Here is a 26,869-nt window from a genome sequence, read left to right as displayed (position 1 = left end):
ATATAAACAGCTCATGCAGCTCAATATTAAAAAAACAAACAACCCAATCCAAAAATAGGCAGAGGACCTAAATAGACATTCCTCCAAAGAAGACATACAGGTGGCCAAGAAGCACATGAAAAGCTGCTCAACATCACTAATTATTAGAGAAATGCAAATCAAAACTACAATGAGGTATCACCTCACACCGGTTAGAATGGGCATCATCAGAAAATCTACAAACAACAAATGCTGGAGAGGGTGTGGAGAAAAGGGAAACTTCTTGCACGGTTGGTGGGAATGTAAATTGATGCAGCCACTCTGGAGAACAGTATGGAGGTTCCTTAAAAAACTAAAAATAAAATTACTATATGACCCTGCAATCCCACTACTGGGCATATACCCAGAGAAAACCATAATTCAAAAAGACACATGCACCCCAATGTTCATTGCAGCACTATTTACAATAGCCAGGTCATGGAAGCAACCTAAATGCCCATCGACAGACGAATGGATAAAGAATATGTGGTACATATATACAATGGAATATTACTCAGCCATAAAAAGCAACGAAATTGGGTCATTTGTAGAGACGTGGATGGATCTAGAGACTGTCATACAGAGTGAAGTAAGTCAGAAAGAGAAAAGACAAATATCGTATATTAATGCATATATGTGGAATCTACAAAAATGGTACAGATGAACCGGTTTGCAGGGCAGAAATAGAGACACAAATGTAGAGAACAATCGTATGGACACCAAGGGGGGAAAGTGGTGGGGTGGGGGTGGGGCGATGAACTGGGAGATTGGGATTGACATGTATACACTAATATGTATAAAAAAAAAACTAAAAATAAAATTACTATATGACCCTGCAATCCCACTACTGGGCATATACCCAGAGAAAACCATAATTCAAAAAGACACATGCACCCCAATGTTCATTGCAGCACTATTTACAATAGCCAGGTCATGGAAGCAACCTAAATGCCCATCGACAGACGAATGGATAAAGAATATGTGGTACATATATACAATGGAATATTACTCAGCCATAAAAAGCAACGAAATTGGGTCATTTGTAGAGACGTGGATGGATCTAGAGACTGTCATACAGAGTGAAGTAAGTCAGAAAGAGAAAAGACAAATATCGTATATTAATGCATATATGTGGAATCTACAAAAATGGTACAGATGAACCGGTTTGCAGGGCAGAAATAGAGACACAAATGTAGAGAACAATCGTATGGACACCAAGGGGGGAAAGTGGTGGGGTGGGGGTGGGGCGATGAACTGGGAGATTGGGATTGACATGTATACACTAATATGTATAAAATAGATAACTAATAAGAACCTGCTGTATAAAAAATAAATAAATAAAATAAATTCAAACAAAAAGAATAAAAGAAAGTTACCGGGGGTAAAGATGGACATTACACCACAATAAAAGTGTCAATTCACCAGGTAGACATAATTCTAAATGTGCATGAAACTAGCAACAGTTTCAAAATACATGAAACAAAAGCTGATAGTACTGGAAGGAAAAATGGAAAAATTCACAATTATAGCTGGAGACTTTAAATACTCTTCTCTTAGTAGTTGTTAGAACAAGTAGACAGAAAATCCACAAGGATATAGTAGAATTGAACAATACCATCAACCAACTACATCAAATTGACATCTTTCCAACCGCAAAAGCCTGCGGACGGTTTTCAAATACACATTGAATATTCACCAAGACAGACCATATTCTGGGTTCTATTGCAAACCTTAAATCATTTAAAGGAATTAAAAGCATACAATGTAAGTTCTCTGGCCATATGGAATTAAATTAGATATCAATAACAAAAATATAACTGAAAATATTCAAATACTTGGAAATTAAAGAATATCCTACTAAATAATCCATGTATCAAAGAGCAAGTTTCAAAAGAAATTAGAAAATATTTTGAGCTGAATGAAAATAAAACTACAACATTTCAAAATTTGTGAAATAAAGTTAAGTTAGTGTTAGATAAGTCATGATTCTCAATTTTGATTCACATTTGAACCTGGAAAATACTGATCCCTGGACCCCACCCCAGGCTAATGACATCAAAATCCCTAGGGGTGGAGTCCAAGCAAGGGTATTTTTGCAAAGCAACCCCAATGTTTTTACCATACAGCCACAGTTGAGAACTACTGTCTTAAGTGCTACAAAAGTGATAGAAAATGATCTGGGAGCACAGATGGAACAATGAACACAGCCAGGGCCATGATGGATGGCTTCAAGGAGGGGGCACTGGGTTTGAAGAATATACAAGAATTTATCAGGGGGAAAGGATTAGGAGGAAAGGCATTCAGACATAGGAACAGCATGCATCAAGCCACAAAGATATGAAAGGATATTTAGGGAATGAAGTACAAAGTATATCTATTGTGCCACCTTACAAATACACACACACACACACACACGCTTGTATATAGATGTACATGTATACCCTAATTCAAATATAAGCTTATTTCTTACCATTAGGGTGAAACTTACAAATGACATAAACTTACACAAAACTCTACATCAAGAAAGGATAGAAAATATTTGAAGATAGGTTCTTATTGAGAAGGAGAAATTTGGGGAGTAAAAATTGCTAAAAAACATTTGCTCATATTTCAGTTTACATATAAGGGTTTTCATATTGTACAAAATTGTGGCAGACAGAGTCACTAAATCAATAAATCCCGCTGGAATAGAACATTTTGTGTTCAGCCTGGACCAGTGTGGGTTTTTCTTTTGTTCCCTCCCTAGGTTTCTAGTCTCACTTATGACCAATCTCCCTCTACCCACCACACCACCTTGTACTTTATTCTTTAATAGCAGAACAATGAACAGATACACCTCCCTACTTTTTGCTTCTGTACCTTTGCTCATATCACACTCCTTGCCAAGATGGTCTCACTCTTTGCCCCTGACCCCACCCCAGTTAACTCTTACTCATCCTTAACTCTTCAACTCAGATATCACCTCTTCCAGGAAGCCTTCCCTGAATGGGAGTGCTTGGGTTGGGTCTTCAAGATCCTTTAAGATCCTTTTTTGTAAATTCAGGATACTTTGCATTTTTTCTGCATTGTGTTCAGATTTGCAGTAAAGTTTTATAATTTTATTCTTTCTTAATTTTGAAGCACGGGTCTGAATGAGATTCAACAAGGTTATGTCATTTCTGAGACTTAGTGGAGCAGCTGGAATCCTCTATTGTCATTATTTTACAGGAAGCCGATTTGAAAGATTGTAGCAAACAGGCATTTGTTTTTCTTGGGTATTCCGGAAAACATTGAGGAGGGCTTTAGAAAACAAAACTCTAAACTGTGGCAGGTGGTGTTATTTCAGAGAATAAATTAGGCATTAATAAGGTTGGTAACGCTAGACTCAGATGAGTATCTCCTCTCGTGTTGGAAATTTGCTGCAACGATGCCAGGATGTTCCATGGACACATCCTAGGCTCTCTAAGAGACACAGAATTGCATCCCAAGAGGCCCTTTAAGGTAGGGAGATGTTTGTCAGCTGTAAAGCGTTTAACCGGAAGTGAAAACCCCACATAAACATTAATTCTCCCTCTCCCTGCGGCAGTGGACAGAAAGAGAGAGCACAAAAGTCTTAACAGAGTAAGGAAATTAACCTGACAGTGGGACAGCCATGGGGATGAGAGTTTTTATGATGAGGTATTATGACTATCACTGGGGGCAGAACTGCCAACTGCCCTGCTTAAATGATGTGAATGTGTAGGAACAAGACTATGCTTGATAAGATGTTACATGAAAATAAAAGTAAGCTACAGAATACTATATTTAATGTCGTACTAACTCTATTTAAAAATGGGAACACATGCGCTTTACAAAAGCAGTTGTGAGGAATATCTTCGACCTTTCAACAGTGATCGGCTATGGCTATTGAGACTACAGGTAATTTTTTAAAAATTCTTTTCCTTTATGGTTTATCATAGGATATTGAATATAATTCTCTATGCTATATAGTGGGACCTTGTTGTGTATCCATTCTCTATATAATAGCTTACATCTGCTAATCCCAACGTCCCACTCCATCCCTTCTCCAACCCCCTCCCCCTTGGCAACCACAAATCTGTTCTCTACAGGTAACTGTTTTTGCTTGCTTGCAGTTTTTGGTATTTTATCTATTTTCTGTACTGAGCACATATTGCTTTTATAATAGAAAAGCATTAAGCTTTATTCAATAAGAGTAAATAAATAATAGTAAATTAAAATATGAGGCTGTGTGCAGGAAGAGGGCACTGGCTGGACCTGAGAATTAGACCAGTCAAGCTGTGAACTTGCAAAGTGAAGGTATGGACAAGGTCATTTCTTATTCTTTGCCAATTTGACAAATGAAAAAGATAATAACTCAGTGTCATTAATTTTTCTTATTTTGATACCAGTGTTGTCGAACACGTCTCTTGGAAAAAACACTGAGAAATCACTTTGGGAATCTGTTGTACAGTATGATGTCATCAAAGGGACACCCACAGTATTCTCTGTACACACAAAATTCACATTTCTATCCTTAGTGAACTTTCCTTTAAAGCTGGATGGGCTTTCAATGAATGCATAAATAAGGTTTGCGGAATTCTATGTTCCACCAGGGAATCGTTAGCCTTGTGTAGGGACTCCAAACTCAGAGCGGGCCTGTGGATGGTAGGTGAGCTGCGTGGGCTTTGGAGAAAAACTGACAATCCAAAGGGGGCGAAGGTGGTCTGGTGGCTACACTTTCCATATACAAATGGTACCCAGGTACCTCCATGCCAGCCTTTATGTTCCGCCACTGGGCTAGGGCCAACCATCTGCCATCCAGAGGAAACTGGTGACGACACTGCCCAATCATCAGAAGCAGGGTCAGCCACTGACAAAAAGCCAGGGCTTGATTAGAAAGTGACAAGGAAAAAGGTGATGGATCAAGTCTCACAGTTACTTCTGTGGCTTCCACTCTCCCATGCAGACCCATTGAGAGTTTTTCTAGGAAGCCAAAAGAATAATTTAGTTCCTCAAAGCAACAGTGATGTGTCGCTCCAGGGATTCCCCAGGAAGTCCTCACCACATTTTGAGCCATGACTTGCTGACTTTCATGCCAATGGGAATAGTTAATGTTAATATCTGTTAGGCTCTTCTTACACGTATGAACCATTGAGAAAATGCTCCAGAGCTTCAGAACACCATTATCATAATCAGCATCATCACTGTCATCATTACTAACTTCAAGTAAATCGACTATGCAACCTTCATAGCAATCGATAGCTATCCTTTGCTGAACCAATTTTCTGAACAAAATCTTCCTACTCTGACCATGGGACTGAATGACATTTTAGAACACAGCAAGCATGAGCCTGATGGTAGGTTTAACAGGGTGTGGGAAGTGAAAAACAGGAACACTTAAAACAATTAGACAACAATCAGTGCAACTATTATTTACATAACAAACATTCAGTGATATCAATAACATTAATGACTAATTTTAAAATTAATTTTATTTTTAAAATTCTCATGTAAGGGGGACTTCCCTTGTGGTTCAGTGGTAAAGAATCCTCCTTACAATGCAGGGGATGTGGGTTCGATCCCTGGTCAGGGAACTAAGATCCCACATGCCGTGGGACGACTAAGCTTGCGTGCCACAACAAAAGATCCCGAATGCCACAGTGAGAATCCTCCCTGATGCAACTAAGACCCAACACAGCCAAAATAGATAAATAAATTAATAAAATTAAAAAAATATATATTCTCATGTAGTAAAATCAACCTGTGTGTTTATGTGTATGTGTGTGTGTGTACCGTGCTATGCATTTTAGTATATGTAGGGATTCGCGTAACCACCACCACAATCAGGGTACAGAACAAATCCATCACCTCAGAAAACTCCCTCATGCTGCCCCTTTGTAGTCACACCCTCACCGACCCCATCCCCTGGACACTGATCAGTTCTGTATCACTACAGTTTTGTCTTTTAGAGACTGTCATATAAATGGAATAATACAGTATGTAAACTTTTGAGATTTTCTTTCACTCAGAATAATGCCTTGAGATTCATCCAAGTTGTTGCATGTATTAATAGTTGGCTCCTTTTCGTTGCTGAGTAGTATTCCATTTCATGCCTCTACCACAGTTTATGCATCATTTGTGGAAGGACATTTGGGTTGTTTCCAGTTTCAATTAAGAATAAAGCTTATCTAAATGTTTGTGTACAGATTTTTATATGAACACAAGTTTTCATTTCTCTAAGATAAATGCCCAGGAGTGGGATTGCTGGCTCATATGGTAAAGTTGCTGGCTCATATGGGAAAGTTCCAGAGTGGCTGTACTATTTTGCATTCCCATCAACTATGAATGAGAGTTCCTGTTGCTCTGCATACTTATCAGCAGGCTGTATTGTCAGTAATTTTTATTTTAACCATTCTACTAGACATGCAGTAATATCTCATTGTGACCTCAATTTGCATTTCCCTGATGGTTAATAATGTTGAAAATCTTTTCTTATACTTCTTTGCCATCCTTGTATCCTCTCTGGTGAAGTATCTGTTCATCTTTTGCCTGCGTTTTAATTCGTTTGTTTGTTTTCTTACTGTTGAGTATTGAGGGTTCTTATATATTCTGGATATAAATCATTTGTAGAATATTTAATTTGCCAATATTTTCTCCCAGTTTGTAGCTCCTATTTTCATTCTCTTAACAATATATTTCGTTGACAAAAAGTTTTTAATTTTGATGAAATCTAACTTATGATTATAGTCTTTTATGTATCATGCTTTTGTGTCATATCTAAAAACTAACACCAAGTTACAAATATTTTCTCCTGTGTTTTCTTCTAAAAGTTTTATAGTTTTAGATCTATGATCTATTTTGAGTTAAGTTTTGTATAAGGTGTGAACTTAGGTCAAGTTTCTCTTTTTTTTGCCTATGGATGTCCAATCGTTCCAATATACTTTGTTGAAAAGACCATCCTTTCCCCATTGAACTGCTTTTACACCTTTGCCAAAAATCAATTGGTTGTATCTGTGTGGGTCCATTTCCGAGTTCTTTATTCTCTTCCATTGACCAGTGTGTCTATATCCCTTCACCAATGCCTCCACTGTCTTGATATCTGTAGCTTTATAGCAAGTCTTAAAATCAATAGTGTGATTCCTCGAACTTTATTCTTCTTTCTCAGAATTTCATCAGCCAGTTTTCAATGTGATCTTGCTATGAATCCAACACCATGCCAAGCACCTTATGTGAATGATCGCATTTAATCTTCACAAAAGACCTCTGAGGATCTGTGTCAGTTCAAGCCTGCCAAGAAGCAGATGTCAACATTGATTGAAAAGTGCAAAAGTTTTATTGAGCAATTTCTATAGAGGATGAAAGAGAGAGGGAGCAGGAGAAACAGGGAAAGCCTTCAGGTCATGATGCTGCAAAAGGTCTGACCCGGTGAAAGAAGCAGGTAAGGAAGGAGGTTTAAGTAGGAAGAGACTCAGACTGTAGCACAGGTCTGAGAAAATCTCAGCCAGGTTTATGGGGGAAATTCTAGAACAAAACTTTCCCGCTAGAGGAGCCCCATGTTGGGTAGGAATCACCAGGATTCTTATATCCCCACGCCTCACCATGCTCAGCTATTGGCTGGGAGCAGCCTTGGAGAGGCTTGGCCTCTCTGTGAATGCTGCAGAGGAATTAATATCCAGAATGATCTGATTCTAACTCTTATTATTTCCCCAGATGCACAATTCATCTCAAGGTTAAATTTAATTGTAATATAACAAACATGTAAAATAATTTGAACGCTCCCCTGCTCAAAAATGAAGATCTCAAGGTTAATAGAGTTAGAAATTCTACAGCATTTTTCTGCTCAGGCAAAACCCCAATATTAATAGAAATCAATATAATTCATTTCTAATGGCATTTAGATCCATTTCCCTGGCCACAGACATGGAACTGGACTTGGAATCTATTTCTTGCCCTGGCTCCTCATTAACTGATGTTTTTTTCCTTAATATTGTTGCTCCTTCCTCTTCTTCCTTTCTTATCCTTCTGTATAAATTTCTTCAAAGATCGAAGTCACCATCCACTCATATCCTCCTATCTGGCCAACAGAAGCCAGCCATCTTCTGCTTTATTAAAAGCCACATTCAGAATCTCTTTAATCAATGTTCTCATTGAGCATTTGTAATAAAATGCTAAAAATGACGAGGCCTGCATGCAGTGCCTATCACTGACTGGCAAAACTATCACTGCACCTTGATACTCTAGGGCAGGGGTCTCCAACCCCCGGGGCCACAGACCGATACCAGTCCACAGCCTGTTAGGAACTGGGCCGCACAGCTGGAGGTGAGTGGAGGGCCAGCGAGTGAAGCTTCACCTGCCGCTCCCCGTTGCTCCCCATCACTCGCATTACCTCCTGAACCATGCCCCTGTCTAAGTCCGTGGAAAAATTGTCTTCCACAAAACCGGTCCCTGGTGCCAAAAATGTTGGAGAGCACTGCTCTCGGGCACCCCATTTGAGCATTCTAGAGCATATCTAGAGCAAATCACATTTTTAGTGTGATTTAAACATGTATACTGACCAGTAGCTGGCAAATCAAGACGTTTTATCCACTGATTTTTCACCAATCTTTCTATTCTTTAAGAAAAAAACAGTTACAAATGTAAAATGTATTCTTTTTAGTAACAGCAATGATAATGATGTCACTCCCATTTTACAGATGAGAAAAGTGTGGCCCAGAAAGTTAAAGTGACATCCAAAGCAGAACTGTGATGAAAATCTCAGTTTTATGACTCAAATCATGTGCTCTCTTCTCTATACATGAAAGTCTGTATATAGCATCATAATTTGTAAACATAGAAGATAAACAAACCTGTAAAAAGTAAATCGTTGACAGAAGGTTTGGAGTGTTTGTAAACATGGAACATGCTAGGCATCACATGTTTATGTAGGAGCCCAACCACTGACACTAATGAGAGACTGACCTCAAGAAGTTTCAGAGACAGTTGGATGAATGAATGAATGAATGAGTGAGGGCCTGCCCCCAATCCAGCACTGCCACTGCCAGCATCAGGGTCCAGAGGGTAACTACAGAGTTCTGCCTGTTCCAGAACATCTCTTCCTGTGTCATGATGTCACATTTTCCTCCCATTTGTCCTGAAGCCCTCCCAGGCAGCCTCTGTTTAAGAGCCAGGCAGCGAAGGTAGAGTGTTTTCCCCAGCCCTGGACAAAACGTACATTCACGATCTGAGAGGAAATGGAAATGATGGGTCAGCCTTTCCAGAGAGCACATCTATGCCCATTCAATTCATCCAGAGAATCCTCCTTCTACCCTGCTCCCTGCTACCACCTCCCTGTCATTTAACTCACCGCTTTGTCTATGTGTTTGTCTCCTTCATTGAGTGAGCAAAGTGATTTCAGCAGCATGCTCATTCGTCTATATATCCTACAGTGCCCATCATAGTTCTTGGTATAGTTGACAATCCTTAAGCAATGGTCTCAATGAAGGAATGAGAACCATATGCTCAATATTAGGGCTAGTTTTCTAGCATTATGATGAGGAGGAAGATAATGACAACGACGATGATGAGGATGATGATGATGAAGATGATGATATCGGTTAACATTTATCAGCATTTATTATACACCAGGCATTCTGTCACATCTTTTACACACACCATCTTATTTAATTCTCACATCAACCCTTATGAGGTAGGAATTTCTACTGGTCACATACACATCCTAGGAAACTGGGGCTTATTGGGGTTAAATAATCTGTCCATGACCGCACAATGAGTATGTAGCAGAATTATATCTTGTTGGACTCCAGGGAGCATAGCCTTAACTTCTATGTTATTCTGCTGGCCATACTGTCCAATCCAGAAAATGAATGCATGATCCTGACCATGGTCTCTCAAAGAGATCAGGAAAGATTCCTTGAAAGATCTGGGAACCAAGTCACCTTAGCCATGGGGGAAAAAATTAAGCAGAAGATAGGGTCTTCAAGGAGCTTACAGCCATAATAAGGAGATGAGATCAACATACATGTTGATGAGAGAGTGACCCGGACACAGGAAACTTACTGTCTAGATATCCACTCATTTATCTAGACAGCCATACCTCTACCAGTTGGTATGTGTACCCTATATGCCCTACCCTATGCTAAATGCTTTACATCTACTTTAAAAATAATCCTTCCAATGACTTTTGGAAAGTACATTTTATCTTCAATTACAGATGAAGAAGTTCTAATTAGGAAAAGTAATTAATTTGTGCTAGACCACAGAGCCAAGAACAAGTTGTGGATTTGGGTTTCTGAGCCAGGTCACAGGACTGCAAAACCAAGATTACAAACCCCGTCCTCCATGTACTCTGAACCAGGAGTGGTAGAGGTCTGGCAGTTATGCCATAAGAGGAGAATGTGTTTCCAAAATGGTGACATCTTTGTGAAAAATGAGGATTCTTAGCAAAGACTTGTAGATCTGGTATAAACAAGTTCTTTCAGATTAGCTAATAATTCAGTCGGGATCTTATGGACATAGGACACAGAACAGGTAGATATTTTATCTTCTGCTCAAAGATGGTAGGTCTGTATGAGGGCCCCATGAGGCATCTTGAGTAGACAGGGTGATGGGACATGAGGGGATAGAAGTACTATAGCCCAAGGACTCTGGAAGTCTGAAGAGTAGCAGGTCTGCAGAGTGAGTAAGGGAATGATGAGGAACAAGTCCATAATTTCACCAGGGACTGGCCCTGTTTAAGGAAGTGGAAGAATCATGTCTTAGAGACTTATTCTTGGAGATTATTCTGCATATATTGTTATTATGTTATTATGCATATTTGTCTTATGCAAGCAGAATATTGTCTAGTAAAAGAACTAACATTTTGGAGCACTTAATATATGTGCCAGTGTTCTAAGTAAGTTTTACATGATTTCTAATTAAGTTTTGCATGAGTTATACCTCATTAAATTCTCACAACTAGCTATTAGGCAGTTCGCTCTCAAAAAATATTGGTTGAATAAATGAATACTAAATATATTAATCTGTGCCTTGCTTTTATTTAACTTAACAATATGTTTGGAGCTATTTCCAGATAAGCATATAGTGATCTGCTACATTCTTTTAAATGGACACACATTATTCTATAGTATTGACGTATGGTGATTTATAGAACCATTCTCTTATCATTGGATGTTTAGGACATTTCTGTTCTCTTTATAATGATACAAACAATAATCCAATGAATATCTTTGTTTATACAACCATGTATACGTTTCTGTAGGATGGATACCAAAAGTAGAGTGTCATTGTTCTTTTTTAAAAACTAAAAACCCAAGCTTTATTAATTACTAAAAACTTCTGACCTAAATTGCCTTTTGAAACATTCTTTTTCTGTTTTAATGTAAAGTTGAAAAACATCTTTTTTAAAGATAAGAGGTATAAATTACAGGCCTTCTATTTTGGATAATAGACCAAAAAGCTATGAGTAATCATAAAAGAGCTATAAAATTCTATTCTGTTCTCCAGCATGAGGCAAATAAAAATTTTCAGAGTAATGAATATAATTTGGGGTGTTTTGATGTCAAGTTCAGGCTTTACATCTTATAGTAATGCCCTTCATTACTCATATTTTCAAGCATTTTTTGTAGATTTGTTTTTTATACATGGAACAACAAAATATAGGGAGAAATGTACTAGTGACTCCTCAAGTACTTTTTTTTTAAACATATTTTGCATCTGTACATACTTTGACTCAACTACCATTCCTAAATCCCTGAATTTGTCACTTCAGAATTAGAATGCAGTTGGTAGGGGTGGGGGAGTGAGAGGTATAAACTACTGGGTGTAGGTAGGCTCAAGGAGGTATTGTACAAAATGGGGAATATAGCCAATATTTTGTAATAACTGTAAATGGAAAGTAACTTTAAAAACTGTATGAAAATAAAAATTTTTTTAAAATAAAGATGAGACAAAGAAAAAAGAATGCAGTTAGTGGCAAGAGTCTGTAGGAGGTGAAGAAATAAAAAGCCAGACTCCAGTGTTGCCTGTGGGGTCCTCCTCCTGTAGAGATGGCTCCTAGACCCTGAAAGAGTTACAGACAAGCAACTCAAATGTGCATCGACAGATGAATGGGTAAACAAAAGGTAGGGTATACATACAGTGGAATATTACTCAGTCTTAAAAAGGAAGGAGATTCTGACACATGCTAAAACATGGATGAACCTAGAAGACATTCTGTTAATTGAAATAAACCAGTCACAAAAAGATAAATTCTGTATGATTCCACTTATATGAGGCATCGAGAGTAGTTAAACTCATAGAATCAGAATGTAGAATGGTGGTTGCCAGCAGTGTGGGGAGCAGGAAATAAAGAGCCATTGTTTAATGGGTATAGAATTTCACTTTTGCAAGATGAAAAAGTTCTGGAGATCTCTTTCACAACAATGTGAATATACTCAACACTACTGAACTGTATGCACACTTAAAAATGGTTATGATGGTAAGTTTTATCTTATGTGTGTTTTATCACAATTTTTAAAAATTACAGATGATCTAACCCAAATAACAAGGCATCTGCTAGACTTTGAGGAACCTACCCTCTAGTGCTCACATTTAAAGTTGCACTTCAAATTTAGTTGTACTAGTTGGAGTAGCCTAGACCCCAACAAGTTGACCTCAAAATGTAAAGTGGCTAAAACATAATAGAAGATCATTTCTTTCATGTAACAGTCTATGGCAGGTGGTAAATAAATGTTTGTTAAATGGATGAATGAATAAGTGTGGTTTATAAGTTGTGTATACAAGCCATAGTACCAAGTATGAATATCAGTTTATAAACTCAGATGTGAAAGAAATGTGAGTTTATTCTTCCATAATTAAAATGAAAAAATGTATTAAACCTTCCTTCTGCTGGGCTAGGTAGCCAAAACTAAATCTGAGACAGCTCCTTGCCACTCTGTGTTGGGCAGAATAGTGGCCCCCAAAGATGTCCACATCCTAATGCCCAGAACCTATGAATATGCTAAAGTTCCTTAACAAAAGGAACTTTGCAGTTATGATTAAGGATTTTGTGATGGGAAGATTATCCTGGATTATCTGGGTGGCCCAATGTAATTACTAAGGGTTCTTATAATTTAAAAGAGGGAGGCTAGAGAGTCAGAGTGAGAGAGAGATTTGTTGATGCTACTTTGATGGCTTTGAAGAAAGAAGAAGAGGCCATGAACCAGGGAATGTAGAAGACTTCTAGAAGCTGGAAAAGGCAAGGAAACAGATTCTCCCCTAAATCCTCCAGAAGGAACCCTGCTGAGCTGATACCTTGATTTTAGCCTGATGAAACCCCATTTCAGACTTCCAATCTCCTGAACTGTAAAATCATAAGTGTGTGGTGTTTTAAGCCCCTAAGTTTGTGATAATTTGTTATAGCAGCAATAGGAGACTAATACACACCATCCCCACTTTGCTGGCATGGTAACTAAATTCTGGAAAGGGGAGGCGACAGTGATACAGAGAGGTGATATAGAGCACAGGAGCTCAGAGTAGAAACTGCCTGGATTCAAAACTCAGCTCAGTCACCTGTTGGCTTTGTAACCTTAGTGAACTTATGGAACCTCTCCACAAATGGCTACTTCCTCATCTGTAAATTAATGTTCTCATCTGTAAATTGGGAATAAGATCAGTACCTACTTGTTTGGGTTATTGTGAAGAATAAATATGTTCATTTAAGTAAAGGGCTTAGAACAGGGCCTGGCATGCAGTAAACACGCTATAACTATTAGCTATTATTGTGGTTACTCTTATTATTATCATCTGGTCTTAGGCCTTGATTAGTCCATGTTGGTTCCTGCCAAGTGAGCCTTCAACCCAGGTCTGTCTGTATTTCAGTTAATTCTGCTCCAGAATGCTCCCGCCATTCTGGAAGCATGATGCTGATTCCCATACCAATTTGAAACAGGTATCAGACCCTCACTCAGATCCCTTGGAATCCCTTTTACCTGCTGGTTGATGTGCTTGTCCCCCTAGCTTCTGCTGTGGCTTTGGCTAAAGGCTCACCCCTGCAACCTTGTCCAGAGGATTGCCCTTGGGCAATGGAAGCCACCTTGCCCAAAGTGAAGATACCCTCATCCAAGGTCAGGAACCCAAGGGAAGGGTGTAAACGTCTTGCTCTCTTGTTTCAAGGTAGGACAGACTTTACAGTACAATTTATGCTCCAGAGCTTGAGAGGATCTGATGGAAGCCACATGCTTCCCCTTCCTTGTCCTGCTGCCCTCACTACCCTACAGATGCCTCCTGAGAGAACTCCTTCAATGTATCACTTGCACATGAAATTCTGTCTTTGGCTCTGTTTCTAGGGAACTTAATCTAAAATGTGGCCTAAGTTCTCAAGACACTTAGTAGGGGCTGTTTAGGGCACATGATAGGTGACCTGGGAGATGATAATAAGAAGCTGTGGGATTGCAGAGGAAGGAGAGATTTGGGCTGGAGGAGCAGGGAAGGCATCACAGGCTGACCTGGGCCAAAATTCCGGTTGTACGCACCTAATCAAAAAAGCATCCTTTTAGACCAGGCTTGTGTCCTATGTACTCAGTCATTGTGTCCTATGTACGCAGAATGTGTAACACTATTTTCAATTCAAGCTTAGTTGTCACAAAGTCATTTTTTTTTGCTCAAAAGCAATAATGCTTCTACCCCTTAGGTCCTCAATGTTCAAAGTAAAACTTAAAAGCTCACATTTTTGTTGCACCTGGAAACCAAATAAAAAGTTTCTAAGACAAGTAAAATTAGGTTTGTAGTTTTTCCTGAATAGATTAAAAAAAAAAGACAAAATAAACCATTAAGTTCTGAGACATCTCAGCAATTCATACTATGATCTTTTTGTTTTATTTTCCCTTTAGGTGATATACTGCTTAATATGTAAGCATTTATTGCCATTGTGTCTCAGAATTTTAATTCATTACATTTTCTGTGGTTTACATGCTTCTATTCTTCCTGACATCCTCCGCTACCCAACACAACTCCTGCCCCCATTCAAACTCTTCTCTCACACCATCCATACAGATGCTTCCCACACACACATTTTCTATTTAAACAAAAGAACTATGGCCATTGGCAAGCTATTCTGGGAGTCATAAGAATATCATATGAATTCACTGAAAAAGACACTGACTATATATTCCATTGGAGGTGCAGATAACAAATCTAAAGGACAGTGAACAACAAGGTCTTACCGTATAGCACAGAGAACTATATTCAGTATCCTATGATAAACCATAATGGAAAAGAATATTTTAAAAAGAGAATGTGTGTGTGTGTGTATATATATATATATATATATATACATATACATATATATAACTGAATCACTTTGCTGTACAGCAGAAATTAATACAACATTGTAAATCAACTATACTCATTAAAAAAAATTAAAGAATCTGAAGGACAGTGTCTTCCCCAGCACATAAGTGTTCACTGAAAGGAATAACCAACAAAGACCAATCATTTGCCACTGAATAGGACAGAAAAATGGTAATTAGTGACTCTCCACTACACATCTGCTTTTTTATCCCCTTCCTTCTTACCCACCAGTTCCTTACCTTTCCTGGACCGTTGCCAGGAACCAAACACAAACCAAACTGAATTGTGGGAACTGGCCCTAAACTGACTCAGTTCAACAACACAGCCACTCCAGCCCTGCCGGGCAACCACCTGGAGAGCATGGCCCTGCCAGGGTGGCTGAAAGGCTACAGGTCTTCCACCCTGGACCAGAGGTGCTTACGTATGAAAGGGGGAGTTAGAAGGGACTCCTTACCTGCCTCTGTCTACTTCTCACTCAGAAACACACTGGCATGTATGTTTTGACACTCAAATGGAGAGTCCCCAGGGTAATTCTTTGATTTTTGCTTTCTTAGGGTATAAAGTTGAAACTTGGAAGAAAATGACAAAAAAGATGCTTTTACTCCTTCCTCTCATTTCTCTCTTAAAAATATACATTAATATATGCTTTAGGCTTTCATATAGTCTTTTTTTTTTTTTTTTTTTTTTTTTTTTTTTTTAGCGTTACACGGGCCTCTCACCGCTGTGGCCCCTCCCGCTGCGGAGCACAGGCTCCGGACGTGCAGGCCCAGCGGCCACAGCTCACGGGCCCAGCCGCTCCGCGGCACGCGGGATCCTCCCGGACCGGGGCACGAACCCGCGTCCCCCGCATCGGCAGGCGGACTCTCAACCACCGCGCCACCAGGGAAGCCCCATATAGTCTTTTTTATAATTATTTGCTTTACTCTTTTTAGTTCTAAACCAAGAATGGAGATACACCAGAATCCAGATGCCTCCTAAATTACTTCAAGGGCAAATGAAGAATCATGCTAGTGAACATAGCATGTAGTAGTTAAACATACTGAAGTATTTCTATTTCTAACAAAAGCCTTGTAAAACATGTTGGTCATCTCCATTTAATATCGTAACAAAAACAGAAGAAAAATAGAGTGATTTGTTCAAAACTCATCCCATTATGGCAGAGGCAAAGCAAGAACCCAAGAACTCTTTGATCTGAACCCAATAGAGCTTGTTTACCTTCCAGTATAATGGAGGGGGAGTTGTGAGTATACCTCTTTGAACATAAAACAAAAACAGAACTATAACTTCTAGTCCATTTACTAATTCCCAGAGAATGCAACCTCCAGTTTTAAAGTCTGTTTCAGCATTTGAATGATTTTAGTACAAGCCTCAATTAAGGCTTCATTTAGATTGCTATTAGCAGCATTGCTATATAAGAGATTTTGTGACCACCTAGAGGGTTAGGATAGGGAGGCCAGTGGGAGGGAGATGCAAGAGGGTGGGGATATGGGGATATGGGGATATATGTATACATATAGCTGATTCACTTTGTTATACAGCAGAAACTAACACAACATTGTAAAGCAATTATACTCCAAAAAGGATGTTTAAAAAAAAGAAAAGGAAATTAGATGTTTACATATCATCTCTCTATCCCCACCCCTAAAGGTGCATTGCTGTTTCCAGTTGTCCATAAAAGCAATAAAGCCATCGTCAATAACTTCCACCTAAAACTGATGTGTGTCTTTATGACTCACTTCTTGTGTACCTATCTTGAGAGCACTAAAGCTGCATAGGAAAACCATAACTCAAACCATGCCCTTTAAAAAAAAGTATGCTTTGTCAGCCAATGACAAAGGATCTGCAGTGAGAACGTTAAAGGCAAGCAAATTGAGACATACGAAGAAGAAAACTTCACCAGGGAAGAAGAGCACTAGAACATAATAGAAAGAGATGAAATAATTTATGGTTTTCTCAGAATTAGCAGGTTGGGGTAGGCTTCCTGGCTTACTTTTATTTGAATTCTTTACAAATATGAAGACAATTATCACTTTTATTACTAGATAAAATATGTATCCAAGAGTATGATCTTGTATTTGAATTGTCAGAAGGGCTTTCTTGTACTATTTTCAGCATGTAATTGGCTAAAATGGAACCACAGCCTATTTAATTATTTCTGCCCCTTGTTTCCCCGTTATCTAAAGAAGTTCCAAAACCTGAGAATTAGGTTTAAACTCATAATTTGCAACTCATCTTTCGGTTTTTGTTGCTGTTGTTATTGTGTAAAACAGTTACCATTTCTAACTCTATTCCTGTATTTATTCCCTCCTCTAGGAGGGCAAAAATAAATTGAGTTAGACTTAAATAAAATTAAATGGTTGTGATATTTTTCAATTGAAAAAAAACCCCACCAATATTCTCTATGCTATTAATGACCCCTGCCATCACCACAGCAGTGCTCTGACTCTTTTGTTGGTCCAAAAGAGAGGCAAATGTTTTATAGGCCGGTGAAAGTTATAATGGACAAGGATTCAAAACCTTTATCTACAATGCTAATTTAAACTAATCTGAGTTTATGATCTTTGGGGAGAGTTGTGATCCATGTGCAAGTTATTATTACAATAAATTATTTTCCAGTAGGGTTTAGTGTAAAAGCAATGAGCATGATTCTATGACTAGGCAAAGGAGAAGTTTCCTAAGAAAAACAATCAAGGGTTGGAATGAGAAATAGTTTCCCAGAGATATCTCAAAATGTGAGTCAGATATTAATTTGTCCTGAGAGATTTAGTTGAAGCATCTCTGGAGGCTGAATGATAAATTATATAACTCTGAAGGCTCTTCCCATTCCTGCAATCTGATGATAAATCTGGACATTACATTAGATTTGTGTTCTTTCAAATGGGTGACATGGCCTTCTCCCCTTTGACTCTAATGAGAAAAATACCTGTTGATTTTCTTCTTAGACTTTCTGTCACTTTTCCTACCTGAAAACAATAAAGACAGACACAATTACCTATAAAGGGAAACAAAGTGAAATTGGATCCCTCCCTCATACCAAACACAAAAATCAATTTTATCAATATATGAATTATTTATTTGTCAAATGCAAAACTTTTAGAGTTCTGTAGGTGATTATCTTTCTGACCATAGATCTTTTAAATATATCAAAATGTGCTGGCCATAAAATAAAAGCTTGAGCAATTCAACTACATTAAAACAAAGAACTTCGGCTCATCAAAAGAGACCTTTCAAAAGTAAAAAGATAAGACTGAGGGAAGGTATCTGGAACACATATAACAGACAATATTGTTATTAAGATATACACAGAACTCCTTCAAGTTAATAAGAAAAAGACAAATAATACAATAGAAAAACAGGAAAAAGAAATGAAGAGTCATTTCACAGAAGAGGTAACATAAATGACCAATGCAAATCAAGACTGTGAGATACCATTTTTTACCAACTTAATCGGCAAAAATTAAGAAATCTGACAATACCAAATATTGGAAAGGATATGAATCAACAGGGGAGAAAAAATATCATAAATAGCTGAAAAGAAAAGATAGTTATTCCCAGACCGAAGAGGACAGTGTTTGTGAACCAAGGATTATGATTAACCTGGTTTTGTGTATATAAGGTCCCCCTAAGCATCCAAAAGAAATAAAAAATAAAACAAGTGTTTTCACAATTGGTTTATTTGTGCTTTTATGATATTTCAAGTATTATAAAGTATCTGACAAATCTCCATTCACAGATTCTATACTACTTAACAGTATGTTTATCCACCTCTCCCTACTTTATCTCTTCTTACTGTTTCCTTGTTGGCTTACAGTTGAGAAAATGGGCAGAAAAGAAAATACTTCAATGTTTTTCTCAAAAAACAGTGGTGAGCCTAGAAAAATGACTTCTTAGGCTTTTAGCTTTATACCCAACAGCACACCAGTGCACACTTCCCCTAATTAGCAGCAATGACTTCATAGTTCTTTGAGTTTTTCATTTTTGCTTATGGGTCTACTTTTTTTCTTAATCAATCTTGCTTCAGGGATTAATACTTTCATTAATGTTTTCAAAGAACTGACTTTTTGCTTTGTTAATTTTCTCTACTGTTTGTCTATTTTCTATATTATTATTCCTGACTTTACTATTTTCCTTCTTTCTACCCATTTGAGTTCATTTTGCTTTTTAAGCTGGAGATTTAGGGAGTTGATTTGAAACCTTTCTTTGTTTCTAATATAAGTATTGAAAGTTATGCATTTCTCTCTAAACACTGCTTTAGTTATATTTCACAAACCTTAATACAGAATTTTCATTCACTTGAAAAATCTTTCTCATGTATCTTATGATTTCTTCTTCGACTTATTGGTTTAAAATTATGCTGTTTAATTTCCAAAAGTTTGGGCTTTTCTAAGTATCTAATTGTTATTACTTTTTAATTTGTTATTAGTTTCTGAGTAGTTTCTACTGTGGCCAGAGAACATATTCTGCATGATTTAAATCACTTCTGAAATTTAAGGATACTTACTTTATGTCAAAGGTTATGGTGTACCTTAGTGAATGTCCCTTGAAAAGAATGTATATTCTGCAGTGGTTGGGTATAATGTTCTGTAAATGTCAATAAGGTTAAGTTAATTGGTAGTTTTGTTCATATCTTCTACCTCCTTACTGATTTTTAAAATCTATTTCTACTATCAACTACTGATAAAAGAGTGTTAAAATATCCAGCTATGATTGTCTTCCTTTAGTTCTGACAGTTTTGCTTCGTGTCTTTTGAAGCTCTGGTACTAGTTGCATAAATATTCAGGATTATTATGTTTTCCTGATTAATTGACACTTCAATATTATGAAAAGTCTTTTTATTTATTTAAAATTTTTTTAACTGTTTATTTTATATTGGAGTATAGCTGATTAACAATGTTGTGATAGTTTGACTCGGACATACATATACATGTATCCATTCTCCCCCAGACTCCCCTCCCATCCAGGCTGCCACTTAACATTGAGCAGACTTCCCTGTGCTATACAGTAGGTCCTTGTTGGTTATCTGTACATGTCAATCCCAAACTCCCTAATTATCCCTTCCCTCCACCCTTCCTCCACTGGTAACCATAAGCTCATTCTGTAAGTCTGTGAGTCCATTTCTGTTTTGTAAATACATTCATTTGTATCATTTCTTTTTAGATTCCACATATAAGCGATAACATATTATATTTCTCTTTCTCTGTCTGACTTAATTCACTCAGTATGACAATCTCTAGGTCCAACCATGTTGCTGCAAATGGCATTGTTTCGTTCTTTTTAATGGCTGAGTAATATTCCATTGTATATATGTACCACATCTTCCTTATCCATTCCTCTGTCAATGGACATTTAGGTTGCTTCCATGTCTTGGTTTTTATAAACAGTGCTGCAATGAACACTGGGGTACATGAATCCTTTCAGACCATGTTTTTCTCCAGATATATGCCCAGGTGTGGGATTGTGGGGTCACATGGTAGCTCTATTTTTAGTTTTTTAAGGCACCTCCATACTGTTCTCCATAGTGGCTGTACCAATTTACATTCCCACCAACAGTGTAGGAGGGTTCCCTTCTCTCCACAACCTCTTCCAGCATTTATTGTTTGTGGATATTTTGATGATAGCCATTTTGACAGGTGTGAGGTGATATCTCATTGTAGTTTTGATTTGCATTTCTCTAATCAATAGCGATGCTGAACATCTTTTCATGGGCCTCTTGGCCATCTGTATGTCTTCCTTAGAAAAATGTCTATTTAGGTCTTCTGCCCATTTCTTGATTGGGTTCTTTGTTTTGATGATATTAAGCCACATGAGCTCTTTGTAGATTTTGGAGACTAATCCCTTCTCAGTCACATCATTTGCAAATATTTTCTCCCAATCTGTGGGTTGTCTTTTCATTTTGTTTATGGCTTCCTTTGCTGTGCAAGAGCTGTTGAGTTTAATGATGTCCCATTTGTTTATTTTTGTTTTTATTTCCATTACTCTGGAAGACAGATAAAAGATATTGCTACAATTTATGTCAGACAGTGTTCTGCCTATGTTTTCGTCTAGGAATTTTATAGTATCCAGTCTCACATTTAGGTCCTTAATCCATTATGAGCTTATTTTTGTGTATGGTGTTAAAGAATGATCTAATTTCATTCTTTTACATTTAGCTGTCCAGTTTTCCCAGCACCATTTGTTGAAGAGACTGTCTTTCCACCATTGTATAGTCCAGCCTCCTTTGTCATAGATTAAGTGACCATAGGTGCATGGGTTTACTTCTGGGCTTTCTATCCTGTTCCATTGAACTATAGTTCTATTTTTGTGCCAGTAACATACTGTTTTGATGATTATAGCTTTGTACTATAGTCTGAAGTCAGGGAGCCTGATTCTTCCAGCTGCATTTTTCTTTCTCAAGTTTTCTTTGGCTATCAGGGGTCTTTTGTGTCTCCATACAAATTTTAAGATTTTTTAATCTAGTTCTGTAAAAAATGACATTGGGAATTTGATAGGAATTTCACTGTATCTGCAGATTGCCTTGGGTAGTATAGACATTTTGACAATATTGATTCTTCCAATCCAAGAACATGGTATATCTTTCCATCTGTTTGTGTCTTCTTCGATTTCTTTCATCAGTGTCCTATAGTTTTCAGAATACAGTTGTACTGTCCCCTTAGGTAGGTTTATTCCTAGGTATTTTATTCTTTTTGATGCAATGGTAAATGGGATTGTTTCTTGAATTTCTCTTTCTGATCTTTCATTGTTAGCATATAGAAATGCAACAGATTTCTGTGTATTTTGTAGCCTGCAACTTTACCAAATTCATTGATGAGCTCTATAATGTACTGTTGGATTGAAATTGCTAGTATTTTGTTGAGGATTTTTGCATCTATGTTCGTCAGTGATATTGGTCTGTAATTTTCTTTTTTTGTGATATTTTTGTCTGGTTTTGGTATCAGGGTGATGGTGGCCTTGTATGAGTTTGGGAGTGTTCCTTCCTCTGCAATTTTTCGGAAGAGTTTGAGAAGGATAGGTGTTAGCTCTTCTCTAAATGTTTGATAGAATTTGCCTGTGAAGCCATCTGGCCCTGGACTTTTGTTCTTGGAAGATTTTAAAATACAGTTTCAATTTCATTACTTGGGATTGGTCTGTTTATATTTTCTATTTCTTCCTGGTTCAGTTTTGGAAGGTTGTACTTTTCTAAGAATTTGTCCATTTTTCCAGGTTGTCCATTTTATTGGCAGATGGTTGCATATAGTAGTCTCTTATGATCCTTTGTAATTCTGTAGTGTCAGTTGTAACTTCTTTCTCGTTTCTAATTTTATTGATTTGAGTCCTCTCTCTTTTTTTTTTAACATCTTTCTTGGAGTATAATTGCTTTACAATGGTGTGTTAGTTTCTTCTGTATAACAAAGTGAATCAGCAATACATATACATACATCCCCATATCTCCTTCTTGCATCTCCCTCCCACCCTCCCTATCCCACCCCTCTAGGTGGACACAAAGCACCGAGCTGATCTCCCTGTGCTATGCGGCTGCTTCCCACTAGCTATCTATTTTATATTTGGTAGTGTATATATGTCCATGCCACTCTCTTACTTCGTCCCAGCTTACCCTTCCCCACCCCGTGTCCTCAAGTCCGACCTCTATGTCTGCATCTTTATTCCTGTCCTGCCCTTAGGTTCTTCAGAACCTTTTTTTTTTTTAGATTCCCTATATATGTGTTAGCATACGATATTTGTATATCTCTTTCTGACATACTTCACTCTGTATGACAGTCTCTAGGTCCATCCACTTCACTACAAATGGCTCAATTTCGTTTATTTTTATGGCTGAGTAATATTCCATTTTATATATGTGCCACATCTTCTTTATCCATTCATCTGTCAATGGACACTTAGGTTGCTTCCATGCCTGGCTATTGTAAATAGAGCTGCAATGAACATTGTGGTACATGACACTTTTTGAATTATGGTTTTCTCTGGGTATATGCCCAGCAGTGGGATTGCTGGGTTTTATGGCAGTTCTATTTTTAGTTTTTTGAGGAATCTCCATACTGCTCTCCATAGTGGCTGTATCAATTTACATTCCCACCAACAGTGCAAGAGCGTTCCCTTTTCTCCTCACCCTCTGCAGCATTGATTCTTTGTAGATTGTTTGATGATGGCCATTCTGACTCATGTGAGGTGATATCTCATTGTAGTTTTGATTTGCATTTCTCTAATGATTAGTGATGTTGAGCATCCTTTCATGTGTTTGTTGGCAATCTGTATATCTTCTTTGGAGAAATGTCTACTTAGGTCTTCTGCCCATTTTTGGATTGGGTTGTTTGTTTTTTGATATTGAGCTGCACAACCTGCTTGTATATTTTCGAGATTAATCCTTTGTCAGTTGCTTTGTTTGCAAATAATTTCTCCCATTCTGAGGGTTGTCTTTTCTTCTTGTTTATGGTTTCCTTTGCTGTACAAAAGCTTTGAAGTTTCATTAGGTCCCATTTGTTTATTTTTGTTTCTATTTCCATTACTCTAGGAGGTGGGTCAAAAAGGATCTTGCTGTGATTTTTGTCTTGGAGTGTTCTGCCTATGTTTTCCTCTAAGAGTTTTATAGTGTCGGGCCTTACATTTAGGTCTTTAATCCATTTTGAGTTTATTTTTGTGTATGGTGTTAGAGAATGTTGTAATTTCATTCTTTTACGTGTAGCTGCCCAGTTTTCCCAGGACCATTTATTAAGGAGGATGACTTGTCTCCATTGTATATTCTTGCCTCCTTTATCAAAAATAAGGTGACCATATGTGCATGGGTTTATCTCTGGGCTTTCTATCCTATTCCATTGATCTATATTTCTGTTTTTGTGCCAGTACCATACTGTCTTGATTACTGCAGCTTTGTGGTATAGTCTGAAGTCAGGGAGCCTGATTCCAACAGCTCCATTTTTCTTGCTTTGGCTATTCAGGGTCTTTTGTGTTTCCATATAAATTGTGAAAATTTTTGTTCTAGTTCTGTGAAAAATGCCAGTGGTAGTTTGATAGGGATTGCATTGAATCTGTAGATTGCTTTGGGTACTAGAATCATTTTCACAATGTTGATTCTTCCAATCCAAGAACATGTATATCTCTCCATCTGTTGGTATTATCTTTAATTTCTTTCATCAGTGTCTTATAGTTTTGTTCATACAGGTCTTTTGTCTCCTTAGGTAGGTTTATTCCTAGGTATTTTATTCTTTTTATTGCAGTGGTAAATGAGAGTGTTGCCTTAATTTCCGTTTCACATTTTTCATCATTGGTGTATAGGAATGCAAGAGATTTCTGTGCATTAATTTTGTATCCTGCTACTTTATCAAATTCATTGATTAGCTCTAGTAGTTTTCTGGTAGCATCTTTAGGATTCTGTATGTATTGTATCATGTCATCGGCAAACAGTGACAGTTTTACTTCTTCTTTTCCACTTTGGAATCCTTTTATTTCTTTTTCTTCTCTGATTGCTGTGGCTAAAACTTCCAAAACTATGTTGAATAACAGTGGTGAGAGCGGGCAACTTTGTCTTGTTCCTGATATTAGTATTTTGGAAGAGTTTGAGAAGTATAGGTGTTAGCTCTTCTCTAAATGTTTGATAGAATTCGCCTGTGAAGCCATCTGGTCCTGGGCTTTTGTTTGTTGGAAGATTTTTAACCACAGTCTCAATTTCAGTGCTTGTGATTGGTCTGTTTATATTTTCTGTTTCTTCCTGGTTCAGTCATAGAAGGTTGTGCTTTTCTAAGAATTGGTGCATTTCTTCCAGCTTGTCCATTTTATTGGCATAGAGTTGCTTGTAGTAATCACTCATGATCCTTTGTATTTCTGCAGTGTCAGTTGTTACTTCTCCTTTTTCATTTCTTTTTCTATTCATTTGAGTCTTCTCCCTTTTTTTCTTGATGAGTCTGGCTAATGGCTTTTCAATTTTTTTTAACTTCTCAAGGAACCAGGTTTTAGTTTTATTGATCTTTGCTATCATTTCCTTCATTTCTTTTTCATTTACTTCGTTTTTTTCCTTTTCTCTTCTTTTTTTTTTTGAGGCAAGGAATATGACTTCATTCAGCAAACCAGCAGACCAAGAAGGTGGCAGACTAGTGTCTCTGAAAAACGACCTTCTTTCAGTTACTTCTGATCTGATCTTTATGATTTCTTTCCTTCTGCTAACTTTCAGGGTTTTTTGTTTTTGGATGGACTGTCCTATAAATATCAATTAAGTCCATCTTGTGTAATGTATCATTTAAAGCTTGTGTTTCCTTATTTATTTTCATTTTGGATGATCTGTCCATTGGTGAAAGTGGGGTGTTAAAGTCCCCTACTATGATTGTGTTACTGTCGATTTCCCCTTTTATGGCTGTTAGCATTTGCCTTATGTATTGAGGTACTCCTATCTTGGGTGCATAAATATTTACAATTGTTATATAAATTCTTGGATTGATCCCTTGATCATTATGTAGTGTCCTTGTTTGTCTCTTGTAATAATGTTTGTTTTAAAGTCTGTTTTGTCTGATATGAGAATTGCTACTCCAGCTTTCCCTTGATGTTCATTTGCATGGAATATCTTTTTCCATCCCCTCACTTTCAGTCTATATGTGTCCCTAGGTCTGAAGTGGGTTTCTTGTAGACAGCATATGTACGGGTCTTGTTTTTTTATCCATACAGCCAGCCTATGTCTTTTGGTTGGAGCATTTAATCCATTTACATTTAAGGTAGTTATCGATATATATGTTCCTATTACCATTCTCTTAATTGTTTGTGATTTCTTATTGTAAGTCGTTTCCTTCTCTTGTGTTTCCTGCCTAGAGAACTTCCTTTAGCATTTGTTGTAGAGCTCGTTTGGTGGTGCTGGATTCACCTAGCTTTTGCTTGTATGTAATGGTTTTAATTTCTCTGCCAAATCTGAATGAGATCCTTGCTGGGTATAGCAATCTTGGTTATAGGTTTTTCCCTTTCATCACTTTAAATATGTCCTGCCACTCACTTCTGGCTGCAGAGTTTCTGATGAAAGATCAGCTGTTAAACTTATGGGGATTCCCTTGTATGTTATGTGTTGTTTTTCCCTTGTTGCTTTTAATATTTTTTCTTTGTATTTAATTTTTGATAGTTTGATTAATATGTGTCTTGGTATGTTTCTCCTTGGATTTATCCTGTATGGGACTTTCTGCTCCTCCTGGACTTGACTGACTATTTCCTTACCCATATTAGGGAAGTTTTCAACTCTAATCTCTTCAAATATTTTCTCAGTCCCTTTTTTTTTCTCTTCTTCTGTGACCCCTATAGTTCGAATGTTGGTGCATTTAATGTTTTCCCAGAGGTCTCTGAGTTGTCCTCAATTCTTTTCATTCTTTTTCCTTTATTCTGCTGTGTGGTAGTTATTTCCACCATTTTATCTTTCAGGTCACTTATGCATTCTTCTCTCTCAGTTATTCTGCTATTGATTCCTTCTAGAGAATTTTTAATTTCATTTGTTGTGTTGTTCATCATTGTTTGTTTGCTCTTTAGTTCTTCTAGGTCCTTGTTAAATGTTTCTTGTATTTTTTCCATTCTATTTCCAAGATTT

Source organism: Physeter macrocephalus, chromosome 15 (assembly GCF_002837175.3).
Source record: "Physeter macrocephalus isolate SW-GA chromosome 15, ASM283717v5, whole genome shotgun sequence".
In the NCBI taxonomy this organism is placed as follows: Eukaryota; Metazoa; Chordata; class Mammalia; order Artiodactyla; family Physeteridae; genus Physeter; species Physeter macrocephalus.
Note: the sequence above shows the minus strand (reverse complement) of the source record.